The sequence below is a fragment of the Balaenoptera musculus genome, chromosome 3 (genome assembly GCF_009873245.2).
Source record: "Balaenoptera musculus isolate JJ_BM4_2016_0621 chromosome 3, mBalMus1.pri.v3, whole genome shotgun sequence".
Lineage (NCBI taxonomy): Eukaryota > Metazoa > Chordata > Mammalia > Artiodactyla > Balaenopteridae > Balaenoptera > Balaenoptera musculus.
In genome coordinates, this window is record NC_045787.1 from 82171938 (window position 1) to 82191023 (window position 19086).

Consider the following 19086-nt stretch of genomic DNA (forward strand, 5'->3'; position numbering starts at 1 on the left):
CCTATGATGACCGGGTAACATGGAGGTGAGAGGGGGAGGCAAGACATCATCTCAGTGAAGGTCAGGAAGGGTCAGCCTGGAGCGGAGGTGTGATTTGGGCAGGTGGAAATGAATATTTTCCTGGAATGAACTGGCAGAAGTAGCTTCTTACTGATTTAGATACATTTCTGACCAACTGAAGGGAGGAATTATTAAACCCAGGGTTGAATAAAGCATTTCAAGCATTTTGTAAGAAGTGATTAAATCAGGGAAGCTTCCTATTTTAAAATCAGAGAGAAGATATCAATGTAGACTTTTAGGAAAAGTTTAATTTTTGTAGAGAACTGAAGACATTTTGATGAAATACGAAATTTAGTAAAATTTACAATTTCCCCACCAAAAAATTGAGTGTATAATTTTTTTTTTACTCTTCAACTGTTTATTCCATAATCAGTTACTGTAGAGGATAGAAACCCAATTGTATACAAGTTAAAAGCAAAAAAAAATTAAAGATTGTTAGTTTTAAAAATACATATCTATTGATCATGTAAAATGTAAATATAAACATTCTGCCCTTATCTTTTTGCTTGATAATCATGTGCTTCAAAATCTGGCACCATCCTTCATGGGATTCACAAGTCCTATTTCCATCGTGTTGTTTATTTAGGTTCTGTAGCTTTTCTCAAAATTAAACAAGTGTTTAGCTGGTTCCTTCAAACATTGACAAAAGAAGATACAGAAAAGTGGTTGGAAAGGGAGAAGAGTTATCCTGCCCAGATACTTTCCCTGTCTCCTCTTTTCTGCTGCTTTCTTTCTCTTCACATACTTCGATAAAACTCAAAACTAATTGAGATTTTTGGGGGAACCAAGTGAGACAAGGAGAAAAGTTTATAACTGCTGTCTGACCCCTAGTACTAGTGACACTCAGTTTTTTGAGTACCACTTGGCAGTTTAAAAGTGCTTATCAGAGCCACTCTTGCTGCCTTACTTTGTGTGTACAGTTTGCTGTTAGTGTTGCTACTATCTGTTTTGTATCAGGCCTGCTAGCTAATTTCCTTGTTTATTAGCTAAGTGATTTTCTTAATGGCTATCCTTTTGACAAACGAAGAAATCTTAGCTGCTCTGAGAGCGAAAACTGAGTTTGAAAAATCATGGTGAAAGGGATAAGGAACATCTGTATTCATGCTGCCACTATGTTGTTGATATGGGAGAAAATCTGGTGACTGACCTTGATTCTTGACTGAAGTCCCAAAAATACGCATAATTTGGCCCTTACCCATAAGACAAATAGCAACAGTCTCCAGTTAAAGCAGGGATTCAATTTCCTTTGGGTTGGGTGTGGAAAAGGGAATCTTTTCCAACCTTATTATCAGCGGGATTAGTGAATTTTTTCCTGAAATATTTTAGATACTCCATTTCAACAGAAGCATTTTGTTTGAATTCATATTTTATTAACCAGGAGTTATTTTGTTTAATTTATACTTGGAGATAAATTTAGAGGCCTGCAATATTGTTTTTAAGGGAGAAATGTCTTTTTATTAAATAATCAAACAAAATCCAAACACCCAATGGTGTCAACAAAAAACTCCTGTGATCTGATGATAGATTTTGGAATAGGACCCCTGGAAGCGACAGTGGCATTATATTGGGGAGCCAGTTCAAGATTTCTATAAACAGGTTTAGATTGGCTGAAGTCCGTGAGAGGTGGAACCTCTAGAACTAATCGTCTGTTACCCCACTGACCCTTCAGGAGGTCAGTCATCAGGGGTTGCCCTGGATCCATGTTAGGAACCAGGTTTATAGGTGAATAGTCTAGGGCTCTTACAGACCCATCTCTGCCCCTACAGCCTGTGAATATGAATCTGACATGGCACCAAAATGTGTATTTATCCACCAGATGTTATCTCAGAGCTTGGGCAGTGAGATTGGGTATTTGCAGTTCCACGCAGCATAAATCCATCTTTTAAGTAAGGCAACAAAATTTGAGCTTCCTAGTTTTTAAGTAGGAGTCATCTTTGCTCTTGAAAACTGGGTTACAATTATGTTACCTCTTTATTTTTGTTTATTAAGCACCATAGTCAGCCAGCTAAGATTAGAGAAAATAGTGAAAGAGAAAGCATTTCTCCATCCTGTCATTGACTCCCCTTGTACTTTTGCCTTTTTCAGTTTCTTTCCCTTGGTTTCCTCATCCTATTTGGGACCTCACATTCTATAAACTATGTTTCCCTCATTGAAAAGTAGCCACCTGCTATCTGTATAACTATGAGCAAATTACTTAACCTCTTGGTGCCTTGGTTTCCTTACTTGTAAGATGGCAATAGGATATTATCTACATCATGAAGTTGTTATGAGGATTAAATGCATTAAGATGTGTCAAGCACTTAGCTCCGTACCTGGTTGTACAAAGTGCCAAGTGGCCAATTAGCTAATAATTGCTAATAGAATTTATTAGTGGAAAAATCATAGAAAACCATAGACTTCATTGCCAAGTTTCAAAATGTTAAATAAGATAGACTTGTGAATTCTTTTTAATGTCCAGTAGCACAGGCGCTCCTGTTTTGCTTCTTCTGCCCAAATAGATTTGTAGAATGTCTTAAAGATACAAGAGGACTGTTGGGTCAGTCCCCAGAAGACTGTTGAATAGTGAGAATGTCCTAAGTATCCGAGGAATCATATTGAGTCTGTTACTTTTATTGGAAAAGGAGAGAATAATAGCCATATAGTGTTGAGATGGTTGGTTATTTTATGTATTCATTTCTCTCATAGCAGACACAGTACTTTGTTTATCTAATGTGAGTGTTCTACATTATATGACCATTATTAAATCTATGTTCAAATTAATTTCTGACATGGTGAGTGCATTTCTTTTTGAGGCATCACATTTTTAAACATTTAGAATATAATCTCACCCATTTTACTTTGAGAATACTGTATGTGAAATAATTTTGAAGGACATTTTATTTCCTAGTACGTATTTTCATTAGGTGGCTAATGGCTTTTGACCTGCTGTAGCAGCATACAGAACTGAATGTTAGACAGAGTACTTTTTAAAAGCTGCGTTTTTGTTTTGCATAATGAAGCACAATAATTCTTTTTGAGATTGCCTTGAATATTTTTCCAAGTAGTTATTGATGGAGACATGTCAATTTGGTAAGAGAGAGAAGAGAAAATTGTGATGTTCTAGCATTTAGGTTTGAAGACTGTTTAAATATATTCAGACTGGTAAATACAAGTATTTTAATAAATAATATTAGATCTAATATATTTATAAGTTAAAAGCCATATAAAGTACGTGGTGTCAACTTTCCACCTTTCCCATATCTTTGGACCATTGTTATGAAAAATCACACATTTTAATCCACTCACTTTTCTCCTTAGTAATTTCCATTTTCTTTTGAAACTTATACAGTATATTCCATGGCCTATTTTCATACAACCTTTAAGAATTATACGTACTGAATAATAATTCTCAAATGTTGTGTGAAAGTAGACCATGGCATGCACTATATAAATGACAGAGATTGGTTAGGGTTTGAAGGTTAGCAATTTTAGGTCATTGTCAAGGTCAGTTTCAAATTAAGTATTGGCACAAGTTTTTGTGCAATCACAGTCTTTGCAGTCATGTGCCACATAGTTTATACATTGAGTAACGCTCTGATTTATACTTAGTTGAATTTTTGAGGTGAAGATGTGTATGCAGCTTGGTTAATGCCCAAAGTCCTTGGTGGAGTGATGACTGTGAGAAAATGACAATATGAAGAGTTATATTTCCTGTACTGAACATATTAGAGCTGGCATTTTGCCACTGAACCATATGATGAGGGAGGAATATTGTTCGTATGCTTTGTATTTAAGGCTTAATTTCTGAGGCTGAGTTCTAATTTATTTATTCCCTTAGGTAATTACTGGTTTTTCGAGATGCAAAAGAAGTATATTATTGGAATTTTTTAAATGGTTAAACCTGTATCATAGATGTCCTTTCTTTAAATTTAGGACATCTAAAAATTCTCACACATCAAAGTAGCTTGTGATTCTCATTTGTGGCTAGAGAGTTAACCATCTTTCAATAATGCTTTGAAGTTAGCTTTTCTTCTTTTTTTCTTAACCCAGCATGGGTTCATGAATAAAACTAAACACTGATAGGTATAACGTATTATTGCTCTTGCCTATGGCTCTTGCTAATAAAAATTCAAATTCTGGTTAGTTTGCTGGAATCAAATCAACGTAGTATATGGCATACTTTTCTCCTGTTATGAGGCCCTCTCGTAGAAAATAGATGGGAGGGAAAGAAAGCATGGGGTGGAGGGAAAGGACAAAGCAATTCAGGGTTAAATATATTTTAGCTTTTCTGCCTATGTTGTGGTAAGTCTGTAAGCTGTACAAGAGTTTTTACTTCTTATTTCCTTGGAATCCTTAAAAATAAAATTCCTATTCCTTAGGACTAACCTCCAAAAAATTCCTATTCTTTAGTCAAAGTAAATGAATATGCTGTTGTGTGGGTGAGGTAACAATAACAACAGTGGCACTAACTTAATTTGATAGTGTAGGTATGTGTTTTTAAATTAATTAATTTATTATTATTATTATTATTTGGCTGCATTGGGTCTTCATTGCTGCGCGCGGGCTTTCTCTAGTTGTGACGAGCGGGGGCTACTCTTTGTTGCGGTGCGCGGTCTTCTCATTGCGGTGGCTTCTCTTGTTGCCGAGCACAGGCTCTAGGTGCGCGGGCTTCAGTTGTTGCAGCACGTGGGCTCATTAGTTGTGGCTTGTGGGCTCTAGAGCGCAGGCTCAGTAGTTGTGGCGCACGGGCTTAGTTGCTCCACGGCATGTGGGATCTTCCCGGACCAGGGATGGAACCTGTGTCCCCTGCATTGGCAGGTGGATTCTTAACCAATGTGTTACCAGGGAAGTCCCTATGTGTGTGTTTTTAAATACAGCTAGATGAGACGCCTATCAGCTGAAAAATAGGATAGGTGATGAATAATAGGTAGGTGATTGCTAAAATAATTTGGAATTCTGACATGGCTAAAATTTTCAGCTTGCTTATAAGATGACCTAATCACTAAATCAAATAGGATTTGGCATTTTAACGAATAAGATGTTTTCCACCAACATCAACACAGAAAAGAATTGTGCCTGGATGCTTCCTTCCGGATGAGACATGAAAATTTAGAAACCAAAGAACATGCCAGAGCTAGAGTGATGACAGTACAAGATATTCCATCCTGGAGCCAGGCCCCATTGGGAAGACCCTTAAAGTGCGGTTGGGGAAATGCAAATAAGGAGCGTATTTAGCAAAATTACACATGTATGTGACAGTAGATAGGAATATGGTCTTAGGAGTTAGAGACACCCACATTTCGTTCTCAGTTTTAACTATTGGAAGGCTGGTCACTTTGGGCAAATAAGTTATTCTCTCTGAGCCTCAAATTTCTTAACTATAAAATAGGGATAGTGATGGTATCTAATTCATATTATTATTCTGAGAAATAATTTCCAAAATTAAAACTTTTTAAAACCTATAGTGAACTAGAACTGCCAATTCCAAAGCCTTGGAAATCTGTTACATTTATATATCCTGCAAGTAATGGGACACATTGTTACACAGGCCATAGCTGGCCTCAGAATCCTGCTCAACTCAGAACAGCAAGAAGCTCCTACTATTTTGCAGAAGTTGGCACTCAGCATAAAACGTCTTTGTTTTCCCTGAGCCAATCCAGCGCTGTCTTCCTTCTTTTTTTCTATTTTGCTGACAGTCTTCCTAATGCAAATATCAATTTACTTATTTGGAAAAGTGGGAATGGAGAGATTGGTTATCCATAATCATAATGTTCAGGCACTGTGGTGGGTGCTTTACAGAAAACTGTGTTAAGTTACTCCCACATTTATATTTCCAGCTCTGTACCCCAAGCTCCGTTCATGAATCACCTTATTACTTGACTCCAGTTAACTGTCTAATAGGTGTCTACACTTATTGCTCACTGTTCACTGTCCTTCAGTTACTCTGGGCTTCCTCATGTTCCTTGAACATCCTGAGCTCCTTTCTGTCTTGGGACCTTTGTTCTTGCTGATCGCTATGCCTGGAAGGCTCTGTCCTTTTATTTGATGCATCTTGCTCCTTCTCCTTATTCAAATGCCATTTCTACTGAGACTGAGGTTTCTCTCTGACAGCTCTGTCATTCTTCCATCTAGTCAGTTTTTTATCTTGTCATCCTATGATGTGTTTCTTCAGAGGCTTTTCCCATATATATAAAATTATGTTATTCATTTAATTGTTTATTATTTTATCTCCCAACCCAGAATGCAAGCTCCTTGAGATCAGTGGCCTTGTATGGTTTACTCAACACTGTATTCCTGATACCTGAAACTGTGCCTGGCTCACAGGAGTGCTCTGAACAACCTTCAGAGGTATGATTATTCTTTCCTTCGTTTTATAGTGGAGAGAAGTGATGATCAGGGAGTTTAAGTAGCTTGCCCAAGATCACAGGGATTAGAGGTGGCAGAGCTGGGATTTAGACTCAATGCTGTGCTCTAATAACCTATGTCACAGTGCCTTCCTTTCCTTAGTTGAAGGTCAGGAACATCAGTGGGAGGCAGGGGGCCGTGTTGGTTCTTGGAGCTTCCTTTGAGTCCCAGGGCCAGCGGTTAATGTTTCTACAGCATTGTCAGACAAGAGCTGGTCCTGATCACCTTATACTCTAGTATCCTTGGCTTATCTTCTCTTCCCTTTTCCTTTTCGACTCAGTGCCCAAGACACGCATGATTAATATTTTACAAGAATGCATTCAATCCTTTACTGCTTGGGAAAAACAGTGAAACACGAGATTTTTAAAGAAGTTCCCAAAGGGCTAGAATCCATGAGTCTGAACCCAGATGGAATCTTCCACCTGGCCAGGGTCCTTCCTTTTTATATACATGCTGTTTTTTGAGCATTTTTTACTTGGCAGTGGTTGCAGCTATAACTTTCTTTTTGTGAGTTTGTGCTAACAACACAGATAATGCTTTGGTTGTACTTGGCCCCTATTGACTAAAATAGTTCCACCTCTGTGCCTTTCTGCCCCATCACCCAACCCCCTTGCAAGATGCGATGGTGAAGCTGGGCTATTTATATTGTTTTAACCAGATATACTATAGAATAAAACAGGCAGTCTTGCAGTGTTTATCATTAAAATGTATAAATGTGTTTCAGCTTTTTGGGGAAAGAGAAAAAAAGAAAATTTAAACCTGGACAGCTGATTAAAATGGAATAATCCACTGCATTTAATAAGTCACACCTAGCAGATTATAGAGGGAAGAGTTATTGGTGTTCTTTACTCTAGGACATTTGGTGTGCGTTGCTGCATTTGACCTTTTAGAAGCTATTGACATCATTTGGGAACTGCCAGTAAACCTGCCTTAATCTGTTAAACAGAAGGAATCTTAGCATTGTGGAACTGACTGGTTGATTAATTTAAATCCAAACACACACAGTCCTGCCTGGATGCCCTTTGTGAGACCCTTGCACAAAAGGATTTCATTCAGAGGCATTATAACCCACATCCTGCTGTCAGACCCTTTCAGCTCAGTTGGTCTTCTTAGGCTGCAGGCATCATCTTTAACCCCTCTTATGCTTCCTTTTATTTCATGAAAACAATATCTATGTTTGGATTCATACAAATGCTCTACATTTTCGGCAAAGTTCTTTATTTGTATCCCAGGGAAAAGGTATTTTAAAGTTCCACTAATTGAGAGACTAAAATGGGAACTTACCTTAAACTGGCTTCTTTAGAGAAACTATATTAGAACTTAATCCTGTGCTTCCTTTGGGAATTATAATCAAAATTAGAATCATGAAATGTTGAAATAAGTTCTTGGTATTAGAGTAAGCCATCATCTATAATTCCTTTGACTTTTAGATTCAAAACATTGAAGGTTTTATAATCATTGTTTAGTTTTGGGAAAACATTAAAGTTAATTGACTCATGGGTGAGTTCAGTGATAGTATAAAGATCCTGAATGTTTAAATGAAAGCAAAGTTTAAATTCTTTAAGGATAAAACTTTGAATAATTTCAGTCTATTACAGGGACTAAGAAAAGTACCCATACATTGGGCACTCTGATGGGCTTGGTTGCAGAAGAGGGCAGATATTTGTGTGGGAGAAACAAAAGCATTGCCTTAGAATGCTTTCCTAGCACATAGAATGTTAGACTGGAAAAGATCAACACCCTCATTTTGAACAACAAAAAAACTAAGGTCCCCACTTAATTATTCAAGCTCTTACTTGGCCAATTTCTGCTTCCTCATCACCCAATTACAGACTGTACTGGAATACAAATGAAGCCTTTCAAAGAAGGTGGTATAATTTGATTCTCTGTGGTTTTGTTCATTATTATTAATTGTAATAACTTTTTAATTGAGAGCTTTTGATGTACCAGTACTTTATGCATTATCTTTATCTTCATAACTACAGTATGAGGTAGTACTAGTGTTCTCTTTTTGAAAATGAGGATCTGATGTTTAGAAAAGTCAAGGATTTGCCCAGAATAGCTGAATCATGAGATAAGATACTTTTTTTTTTTTTTCCTTTGAGAAGGTAGGCTTGTAGCTAGATATAGGGAGGAGAAACGGGTAATAAGGAATGTTTCTCCCAAGCCTCATGAGTTGCCTTGAGAATATTGTGGTGATGTGAATGACTCTGCCATGGGTCACTGGTAAGGAAGAAAAAGACTGATGACTGATGACTGAGATGACTGATAGAGAAGATCTAAGCTAGAGGGGCAACTGTGGGGCTGGAGCAAAGAGAAGATACATCTGTGAAATTTGGCCACCGAGTGGGTTTGGCCAGTGATGGAGAGTTAGAACCCTTTTGCCATTGGAAGTTAGTGTGATACTTTTTCATTAAATCAGTATGAATTTGTTTTAGTTAACAAATTTAAGCTCATATGCTAATAATAAAATCCCATATACACTGTCATTTTTCAGTCCTTATACTATCTTTAATTGGAATTAGGAAAAGTGTTGTATTAAGACCAGAGGAGCCAAGAATGTTGCTTCTCTGGGCTAAGAGGAAGTTCAGCGTAAATTATGAGGCAAAGCTAGTTTAGAACCGAGGGTGTTTTGAAATCCCCACCCCTTCCTGAAATAGCTGGAATACTCCTCCCACTCAATAGCTTGTGAAATTACCCACCACTATAAAACCTGACAACCCCATACCCTGGTGCCTTTCTCACCTTCTGCGATGGCCCACACTCTGTCTGTGGAGTGTGTTTCTCTAAATAAATCCACTTCTTACCTAAAAAAAAAAAAAAAATAGAACGGAGGGTGTTTTGCCTTATCAGAAAGGTGGTTTCCAGGAGGGGGCACTGTAGCTGACTAGTCAAGGCTTTAGAAATTCTGGCCAAATATCCCCTCAGAAGTGGCGCTTTAACTTACATTTGCTTCTGAATTGGCACTTGCCAACAAGAATTTAGTTGAAGAAATAAGTTAAGCTCAGAGTCTCATTGAACCCTAAACTTCAATTTAAGGATTAAGGTGGTTTGTAGATGAGATTTATAATACTTTGGACAGTCAAGGGGTGATTTCTTTGCTGTGTCTTTGTTTCCTGTGAAAGAGTATTTTACCTTCTAACTTTTGTTGTCTTTCAGTCTGAGATATTATAATATTGTTTGGATGTCTGTGAAGCCTTAAGATCCATTGGGAAATAAGAAGTGGATTTTCTGACATTTAGGACAGATAAAAGGGGGTATACAGTTATGCAGAAAGAATATGTCAGAGCTTGGTGGAGCTAGTGCTGTTATGCGGTACTTTGTCCCAGCTCCCAGCTCTGTGCTGTGAGTGGCCTAATGTGGGTGTGTGCTTCACCGGGCTTCTCTGTGCTATCCTGGGAATCCAAGTAAAGGAGGTAGTTATCATTTAAGAAAGAGTTTATCATCTTCCCTAAGAAGGTGGGAATGAGATTGCATTGATCAAGAGATTTAGTGGAGTGGCAAGAGGAAATAGAACACTCATGAGAACGTGACACATTAAGCTGTTTTTGTAGCGTAAGAGGAGAATAAAAACGAAATAAAGCCTGGATTTAGGGAATGAACGTTGGAGATACGAGGCCCCTTTTCCCTAAAGCAAGCATCTTTAACAGGACACAAAATCTGGCCACCTGGGGCCATTTGTCTCACTGACACTTGATTTCTGTTCCTGCTGGTGGTCTTCCATATTCCCTTCAGCCTTCTGTAGTGGGCGGACATCTTTTGGTTTGGTCTTATTTTTGGATAGGCTATTTTTTTAATGATGTATAGAATATTTAATTAAATTACATATTTATAAGAAGAACCAGTGCAATGAAAAGATCACATTGATTAACATAGACAATTTTAAAAAACAATTACAATATTAAGATCAAATTCAAGAACACTCAAAAGTAATTTTTGGTTAGCAGGCAGCCCAGTGGGTGAGTGCTGCAGCGCAAGAGCTGGTGACCTAGGGCATCCTGCTTAGCCTCAGCATTCAGCATTCAGCACGTGAGGGACTTGGAGAGACTCTTTTCTAAACTCTACCTTTTTTTAAAAAAACCCTAGCAAACTAGCTTTACTGTTGCACTCTTACTTTATGACCATCCCATCTCTGAAGTAGTGGATACACCTGTTCCCTTTTGTGTGCATGCTGTCCAGATAACCTTTATTTACCTTTCCCAACCTAGTTTTGTTTAGACAGGTGGATCATCTCCCAGTAGGAGTTGTTTGAAACAACCTTGAAATAGTCTGGCTAGTATGTTAGGATCTAGTCCACTGAAGCTGTCATTGGTCTTCTCTGAGAGCAAGTAAATCAGGATTGCAAGTTCAGAACACATTTAGATGAATTTTCATTTTTTGATTTACAGTAGTAATTCATATCCATGGTTAGAAAAACTTTTAAAAGTTTAAAATTATGTAATATAAAAATTGGAGAACTCTCTCAGTCTGTAATTGAAACTGCCAGAAGTAACCACTCTCAGAAGTTGGGTGTATATCTTTTGGGCATTTTCAAATAAACAAATGCATTTATTTTAAAATTTGAATCATATATATAATGTGTATATATATATATATATATATATATATATATATGTAGAAGTGTGTGTGAATCATATATATAGGAGGGTTAGCCAAAAATTTCGAAATTTTTTGGTCAAAAATTTCGCTGAGATTTTTCCATGTTACAGAAAAATGTGAATGAACTTTTTGGCTAACCTAATATGTGTGTATATATATATATACATATATATGTATACATATATATGTATATATATGTATATATATGTATATATATATGTATATATATGTATATATATGTATATATATATATACACACACATACATATATATATGTACACACAAATATATATACAGACATCTATGTATACACATATATATGTATATACACACTATTTTCATGAATTTCATGGTAAACTTTGCATGTTTTGCTTCTCAGACTTGGTATCTCAGGAAAAACAAGTAAAAGGATAGGAGTAATTCCATTTTGTTGGAAAGCCTTTTCACTTTACCTAAATTAAGGAAAACTGAATTATTATGTTTTTCATGAGAGCTGACCTTACTATTCTAACTTCAGAATTCTCCCCAACCTCTATGGTAGCAAAAAGTCCAATTTGTCAATTAGGTTAAAATTCTCTATATTTTTCCAGGCTGTAAATCGGTGCTGTGGTATTCCATTTTACTATTTTTGTAAGCAGTATTATTGCCATACATTTGTATGGTATTTACTCACAAGGGAAACATTAAAAGGCAGGCTTAGCTTCATCTGAATTGAAATAGAGAGAATAATAATTTCTTTGTAGTAGCTTGGAGTATACAGTACAGAATGACAACCTTCATTTTTTATTGTGTTATGAGTATCTTAAAGAGGATCTGCCAAGTTACTTGATTATTCTTGCAATTACAGTATTCTACTACAGTAGAAAAAATTAGACCATGGTATTGTTTAAAAACATGTCAATCCAATATCGAGAAGAAAACAATAGTTTTTATAGTACAGATAAATTATATACTTATTAAAACATCGCATGTGATCAAATAAGCATGATATATCATTATAGACTCAGTTTGATGTTGAAACGTTGTTATTTTAAGCAATTACTTTAAACCTGGTATTTTTAAGAGGGGTTGTGTTCTTGTGAATGGGGTGCCAGATGCATGGGAGGACAAATAGTTCAAAGGGAAGATTTAAATTATGTATAGTTTTGGGAGTTGTTAGAAGTAGAAGTAATTCTGCCTGTGATAGAAGACTTAATCAGGAAGACTGTGGGGCAGTAAGAGGGTAGATTTCTTCTGATTTTATCTGGGTGTCATAATTGGGCATTTGGCTTGGGGGTGTTTTCTGGATAAGTGATGTATTGGCGGGGATTTACTGGAGCTCGGAGATAAGTGGAATGGGCAGATGCCGTCTCCTGGAGAAGTAAACGCAGAGCATCAGTTTTCATTGTTATCAGTACTCTGACCTCCGAAGGCACAGATGTGAGCTTTCTTTTCAAAGGGAATCAAGTATTCACCCTCAAGGAAAAGGATGTTTGTAATGTAATAATATTAATGCTTGTTAAGTGAGAAAACCATCTATGAATACTTGTACTGTTGCTACCTGGGAGCATTATTTATTGACCTGTGACTTCATCAGAGCTTCAGCTGTGAGAAGAATATTGCTAATGGAATCATGTAATGACAGTTGTCATTAAAAAGTCACATTGCAGTGAATAGGTTCAGAATTCACTGAGTCCCCTTGCTCTGTGTCACACTCGCTGCTTCTGTGACAACCTTCATTTCCTACTTAGTAAATCCAAGCCTGGTAGCTCCAGCCCCAGGAAGTTGTTAAAGCAATTAAAGGCTTCTGTCTCCCAGCACATTGCTTGGTTACCATAGTATCCTCTGCCTCCAAGTCTCTCCTGATGATGTCAGTATGCATACAGGGGTTGTTCAGAGCATCTACGTGGGGATGATTCACCCCGCAATAAAGCCCCTCACCCATTGCTCGGTTTCCAGTTCTATTTCAGACATCCCTAGAAATGGAAGGTAAGTGCCTTGTTTTGCATATCGGAGAATTACCAAATGCCTCTATTTTTCTCTTTCAGGTGAATGAATGGTTTCTTGCTTTCTACTGTATACTACTGACTGAAAACATAGTATATGGGAGCATTTCAGCCAATTACCTAGAACAGACTTACAGTTTGTACTTAAAGTGTGTGTATGTGTTTGTGTGCGTCTGTACGCGCACATACATGGGGTGGGCTTATAAAAATAACTGTGGGTGTACAATGTAATGCTGGCTACTCTTCCCTGGTAAGCAGCAATAGCAAACACAGTAGAGCTTTTTATTTCAAATGATTTGAAATATACAAATTCCTTAAAATATTTTGACAGGTGTCACAGCACAAATGCAGTTTTCTAAGAGTGTGAATTATGTATTTTTTATTGATACTTTGTATATTTTATCCAGTTTTAAACAGTATTAACATTTGAAAGGTCTAAGAGGTTATGGGAAGATATTATTAGAAAGAAGGGCCAAGTTACATTGAGAATTTGCATGTTAGCGAAATTGAAACAAATTGTTAAAACAAAGATTTAGTTACAGGGGGATATATGAAGTTTAAAGTATATTGATAACCATCATTTCATACTAATTTCATACTTTTAATGCTTTTCAAAAATCTCCCAATTTGATAATAAAAATAGTGCTTCTGTTATTGTGACAAATGAAATCAGCGCTTCATAAAAGTTCCCCTTTAACACATACCCATGCTCCTTAAGGATAAGCCAGCTGTGTTCAGCTTTATGAAAAGAATATTGTAGAACCATTTACAACATTCAAATAGAAGAGCCGTGAATGAATATTTCCCTTGAAAAGTTAGTTTTCTACCACAATGTGCCCTATCAATAAACACTAAGTGATGAGACACACAGGTTTCTCTCTACTGCCTATGTCTGACTCTCTCCGTTCCGAGAGTTCTGTCCATATGACAATGTTAGTTGTGCATTTATTTCCTCTTCCTTATTCCCAAGGGACTATTTCAGTATACTCTGTGAAGAATGTAACACGGTGTTTAAATGGAGGTGGTAGGTAAAGGCAGTTTCTAATTAATTAATGGATAGCTTTGCAGGAGAATGAAGAAGAGGGGAGTAGGTAGGATGGGGACTCTGCCATTTCTTTATGTAGCTGAACCTTTATTGTATGTAGGAGGTAGACAGATGGCTCTTTTGAGAGGTCAGTAAATGGTCTAGACTGTCCATTTCTAGAGAGACTGATTAAAACTGGCATTTTCTTTCTTGTAGTTTTGGAGTCTTCTGGAATATACCCTGCTCTCTACCTTTGCTTTGTTTTTGTGCAATATTATGTTAGTGGACTGATAATGTTCTTCATTCACCTTTCTTTAAAGAATCAGTGAAAAACATAGTTGTGAGAGTGTAAAAAAAGGTTAAAAATTAAAAATTTAGTTACTTTCACATAAAGGATATCTGTCTTATCTTGAATATCGTAAATGCTTATTTATGAATGGATTCCTTTCTACCCTAAAATATGCTAAAATGCTTTGACTTTTAATTTCTTTACTGTTTTGAATACTTAATCCTGCTTATGTGTTTGAAAATTTGCTAGTTAATTAAAAACAGTTCCTGAAAAGTAGAGAGAAATTACGATACCACCTAGTTTAGATTACGGTAGGTTAAATGTTAAAGAAATTAAGTCAATATAAACTGTTTCCATACTTTTTAAAACCTTTTTATTGAAACACTTTCATATGTTTGTGTTGGAAAGAAAACTATTATATTCTAGGCTATGTTACATCAGGTTTTTGCTCTTTGTTGTATTAATGTTTTGGGTAATATAATGTAATCTATTGAGTAGCTAACTCTTTGTAATAAGAAAAATACTTCTGCAGTTTTGAACCCTTAAGATATCCATGTATATCTCCTCCTGCTGACTTAACCAATACAAGTAGCAGTTTATACAGAGTGTACTATAAAGATTACCGTTTCCTTCATGCTTCAGGCAGGAAGTGGTTCCAAGCAGTTTTAGGCAGGGTGATTTTAAAAATTGGTTTAGGAGAGTTTTCATTTTATTTTTATGTCCTAATAAGAATGTTTTAAGTTTTATACATACTTAAACTTGCTCCTGCTGAAATATGGAAATGCCAGGTCTGTAGACTTTACCAGTGTGAGACAATGAAACATGGCAGAAAAAGGATCATTTTGGCTTTTACTAGAAAGACAAATAAAACCAGTATCCAGAAGAATGAGAGGAAGCTGTAATAGAGAACATGGACCTGGAAATGAACATTTTGTCCAGTGAGAGGAAAGAAGCTCAAGCTGTGAGGGCTTGGTTAAATGCTTAGCCCAGTTGTCTGTGTTCGTTTAATGGCAGAGCCAGGACTGGGACCTGGATGCCTACACTCGAACAGGCCAGTTTTCATTTATGTGACCCCACATGCCCCAGCTGGAGTAGAGCACTTTTTCCTAGTCAGCTTTTACTTTCTCCCAAAAAAGGGGTGATGAAACAGTATAAAAACTAGGAAAGTGTATTATTTTTCTTTTGTTGCGGTGACAAATTACTGCAAACTTGGTGAATAAAATTTGTTATCTTAGAGCTCTATTGGTTAGAAGTCTGACACAGGTCTCAATGGACTAGAAAATCAAGGTGTCAGGGCTGTATCCCCTTCTGGAGGCTCTAGGGGAGAATCCATTTGTTTGTCTTTTCCAGCTTCTAGGGGTCACCTGCATTCCTTGGCTCATGGCCACCCTCCTTTACCTTAACAGCTAGCAAGTACAGACCGAATCCTTATGCGGCCATCTCTCTGGTTCTTCAAGGCCGGGAAGCGACCTTCATTTTAAGGCAGCGGTCCCCAACGTTTTTGGTACCAGGGGCCGGTTTCGTGGAAGACAATTTTTCCATGGACCGGAGAGTGGGGATGGTTTCGGGATGATTCCAGTGCATTACATTTATTGTGTGCACTTTATTTCTATCATTATTGCATTGTAATATACAATGAAATAATTATACAACTCACCATAATGCAGAATCGGTGGGAGTCTTGAGCTTGTTTTCACCTGCCACTCACTGATAGGGTTTTGATATGAGTCTGCAAGCAATTGATTTGTTATGCTCTCTGTGCGGTCAAACCTCTCTGCTAATGATAATCTGTATTTGCGGCCACTCCCCAGCGCTAGCATCACCGCCTCAGCTCCACCTCAGGTCATCAGGCATTAGATTCTCATAAGGAGCGTGCAACCTAGATCCCTTGCATGCGCAGTTCACAGTAGGGTTCACGCTCCTATGAGAATCTAATGCCGCCGCTGATCTGACAGGAGGCGGAGCTCAGGTGGTAATGCGAGCAATAGGGAGCGACTGTAAATACAGATGAAGCTTTGCTTGCTCACCTGCAGCTCACCTCCTGCTCTGCGGCCTGGGTCCTAACAGGCCACCGACTGGTACTGTTACCGGTACGGGGGGCGGGGGGGCATTGGGGACCCTTGTTTTAAGGGACTCATGATTAGATGCGGCCCACTGGATAACCTAGGATAATCAGCCCATTTTAGGACAAGATCCTTGTCCTTAATCACATCTGCAAAATCCTCTCTGTCATGTAGGGTAACATATTCACAGGGTGGGGGGGTTAGGATGTGGACATCTTTGGGGACCATAATTCTGCCCCCCTCAGAGACTGCAAAATATATGTCTGATTCTATCAACATTAAATTCACAAATCAGATATTTTTACTGATAACTATAACTTAAACTCGTGATTGCCAACAGAGACCATGAAATCTTGACCTAATTCAGTGGATGCAGTCATCCCTAAGGATATTAAAATGCCTCAAGATAATTAATGAGGGAAAATCATATTAGAAAGAAATGTTTCACCAACTCAAATGTTCAGAACTCTGAGGTAAAGATGTGAGTCTTACAAAGTGACACTATTCTCAGCTTAATATTTTTAGTGAGAGGCTCACATCAGATGAAGTTAATTAAACAAAGCTGATTTGGGATTGCGAAAATTCCGTTAGTTAACTCCTATGTGGATGAGCCTGGGTTTCTTTAGAAGCCGAAGAGTAATAGCAAGGCCACTAGAGACCAAAATGTGAGATCTAGTAACCCTGAGTTTTGAATAACACTGTCGTTCATTGATCTGGCATTAAGCCGTATGAGTCACAGGACTCAGCAAATGAGCCTGGCAGGTATGCCTTGCACGGTTTCCTAGGAAAGGCACAATCTATTACCACAATCAATAATGCTAGACTTGAGGCCAACAGCTGCAAAAATAGTTTCTCTTATTGTTTACATCCTGTATTCATCTTAAGTTTAAGCCAATTCATGGCACATGTATCCATCTGTACTAAGCATAAGATAATTTACATCTAGTAGTAGTTTTTAAACCTTGTTTGCTAAACACTAGTGGTAAAAGATGCAGAGGAGAAAGTGCTCAGGCATATTATTTTGGGACAGGAAGCGTAAAATTACATTTTGCTGTGGTTCTCTCAAGGAAAGGAGATGGAAAGAAAACCGACTGTTTTCCTGCAAGTATTCCTTTTTAGTTTTGGAATAATTTTCTGGTGGAAGACTAAACAGTACCTTAAGACCCTTATTTGGAAGAAAAGGGCTTGTGGAACACCATACATTTCTTTGCAAGAGGTAATTATTTTGACATTGATTCTCTTTGGTCTTAGAGAGTAAAACAACCTTAGGATTTTATATAAAAGTGAAATCTGAATTTATGCTGTCATGGGATTTATTTGTCAATCAAAATATCATTAAAGGAAAACTGTTATTTGACAATGAACTTAAAAATTAAAATCAGTGAGTTACACAATTTGATAAATGATATAAATAAATAAAAGGCAAAATATAAATAAATAAAACCCAAACACCTTTAAACATTTTTTTAAATGTATACAGAATATTCAATTTAATACTGAATTTTCCCAGCTATGGTAAATTAGAGAGAATAGAGATGAAATCTCTCTGTTTTGTTAAAGAAAGAAAAAAAAAGAAACCACAGGGCAGCTGCTTTCTCTGTGATAGAAGAGACTGTTTAATCTTTAAATCATTTTGAACTGGCTCAGTTGCTTTACTGATCCTTTAACTTTGTTAAAATTATCTTTAAAGTTTATCTTTGAAACAAATCAGAGATAAAGGAACTAATGGAGATGAGAGTTTTGAGGTTCTGAATTGTATTTGGTCAGTGGGTGGTGGATAAGATGGAAGGAGACTTCAGAATCAGAAACTTGAAAGATTGTTATGATTTCTCATTGCCTGTTTTGAAAACTAGCTCAGGGTTTTATGTCTAGGGGGATTTTTGCCAGTAATAGGAGTAAAGGCAATCAGCAAGTAAGTGATGGATCTAGGAGGTTATCCTAAGTCTTTCCTGCTCCACAGGCTTTGCAGAACACAGTAGCATAAACTACTCATTTTCCTCACTGACGTCGCATTCACTTGCTTTTCTTTACTTTTTTTATTGCTTTAATTTGACTTCCATCTTTGGGTCATACTTGCAAAAAGAAAAGCAATTATTGGAATTATTTACGAAGAAAGTTCTGTTATTTTAATTTGTGGAATGCCCCTATTTCTGCCAGTTTCTGCTATGGACATGAGGTTCTATAACCGGACCAATTTTTTCATTAACTCCTCTAGGGTAGTCAGCTTTGGAGTGAGGATTAATGGAAATAAAGGGTATCGGTTTTGCACGCAAAATCTGTGGGCTGGGGCAAGTAGAAAGAAGAAAGTTTGAGCAGCAGTACCTGAAAGGGCACAAAGACAAGGGGACTGATGCTTGCCGTCTTCTGCGTGGTGGTGGAGCGTGGGGGTGGGATATATTGCTGTGGCCACTGCAGCGTAGGACTAGTCAGGAGGTGGGGAGGTTTAGTAAGAACTGTGCCCCATGCCTGGTGCTTACTGTCCGTCCTAGAGGACTTTGCAAAAGATAAGCCTGTGCTGGGGACAGGGGGTTGGTTCCTGGGTTTTAGCCACAGCCATGCTGAGAGATAGATGCCTTTTCTCCAAGAAGGGTGCAAAAGAGGGGAGGCAATGGGAGACCGTCAGGCAGCCTTCAGGATTCATAAGTATGAGAATGAGCTCACTGGCCCAAAGAATTTTATAAA

The 19086-nt window shown here is 37.5% G+C and overlaps 1 protein-coding gene across 9 annotated transcripts in view; it reads left to right on the plus strand.

Moving 5' to 3' along the window:
* PAM (peptidylglycine alpha-amidating monooxygenase) overlaps window positions 1–19086 on the plus strand; it is a 281560-nt gene that overhangs the window by 35944 nt on the left and 226530 nt on the right. For 8 of the 9 annotated variants that reach the window (XM_036849091.1, XM_036849095.1, XM_036849092.1 and 5 more), the window contains exon 2: window positions 6280–6387. The exons of the other annotated variant lie outside the window; for it this stretch is intronic. The gene's annotated coding sequence lies outside the window, so the exon portion shown is untranslated. The remainder of the gene's footprint in view (window positions 1–6279; window positions 6388–19086) is intronic. 9 annotated transcript variants of the gene reach the window in all.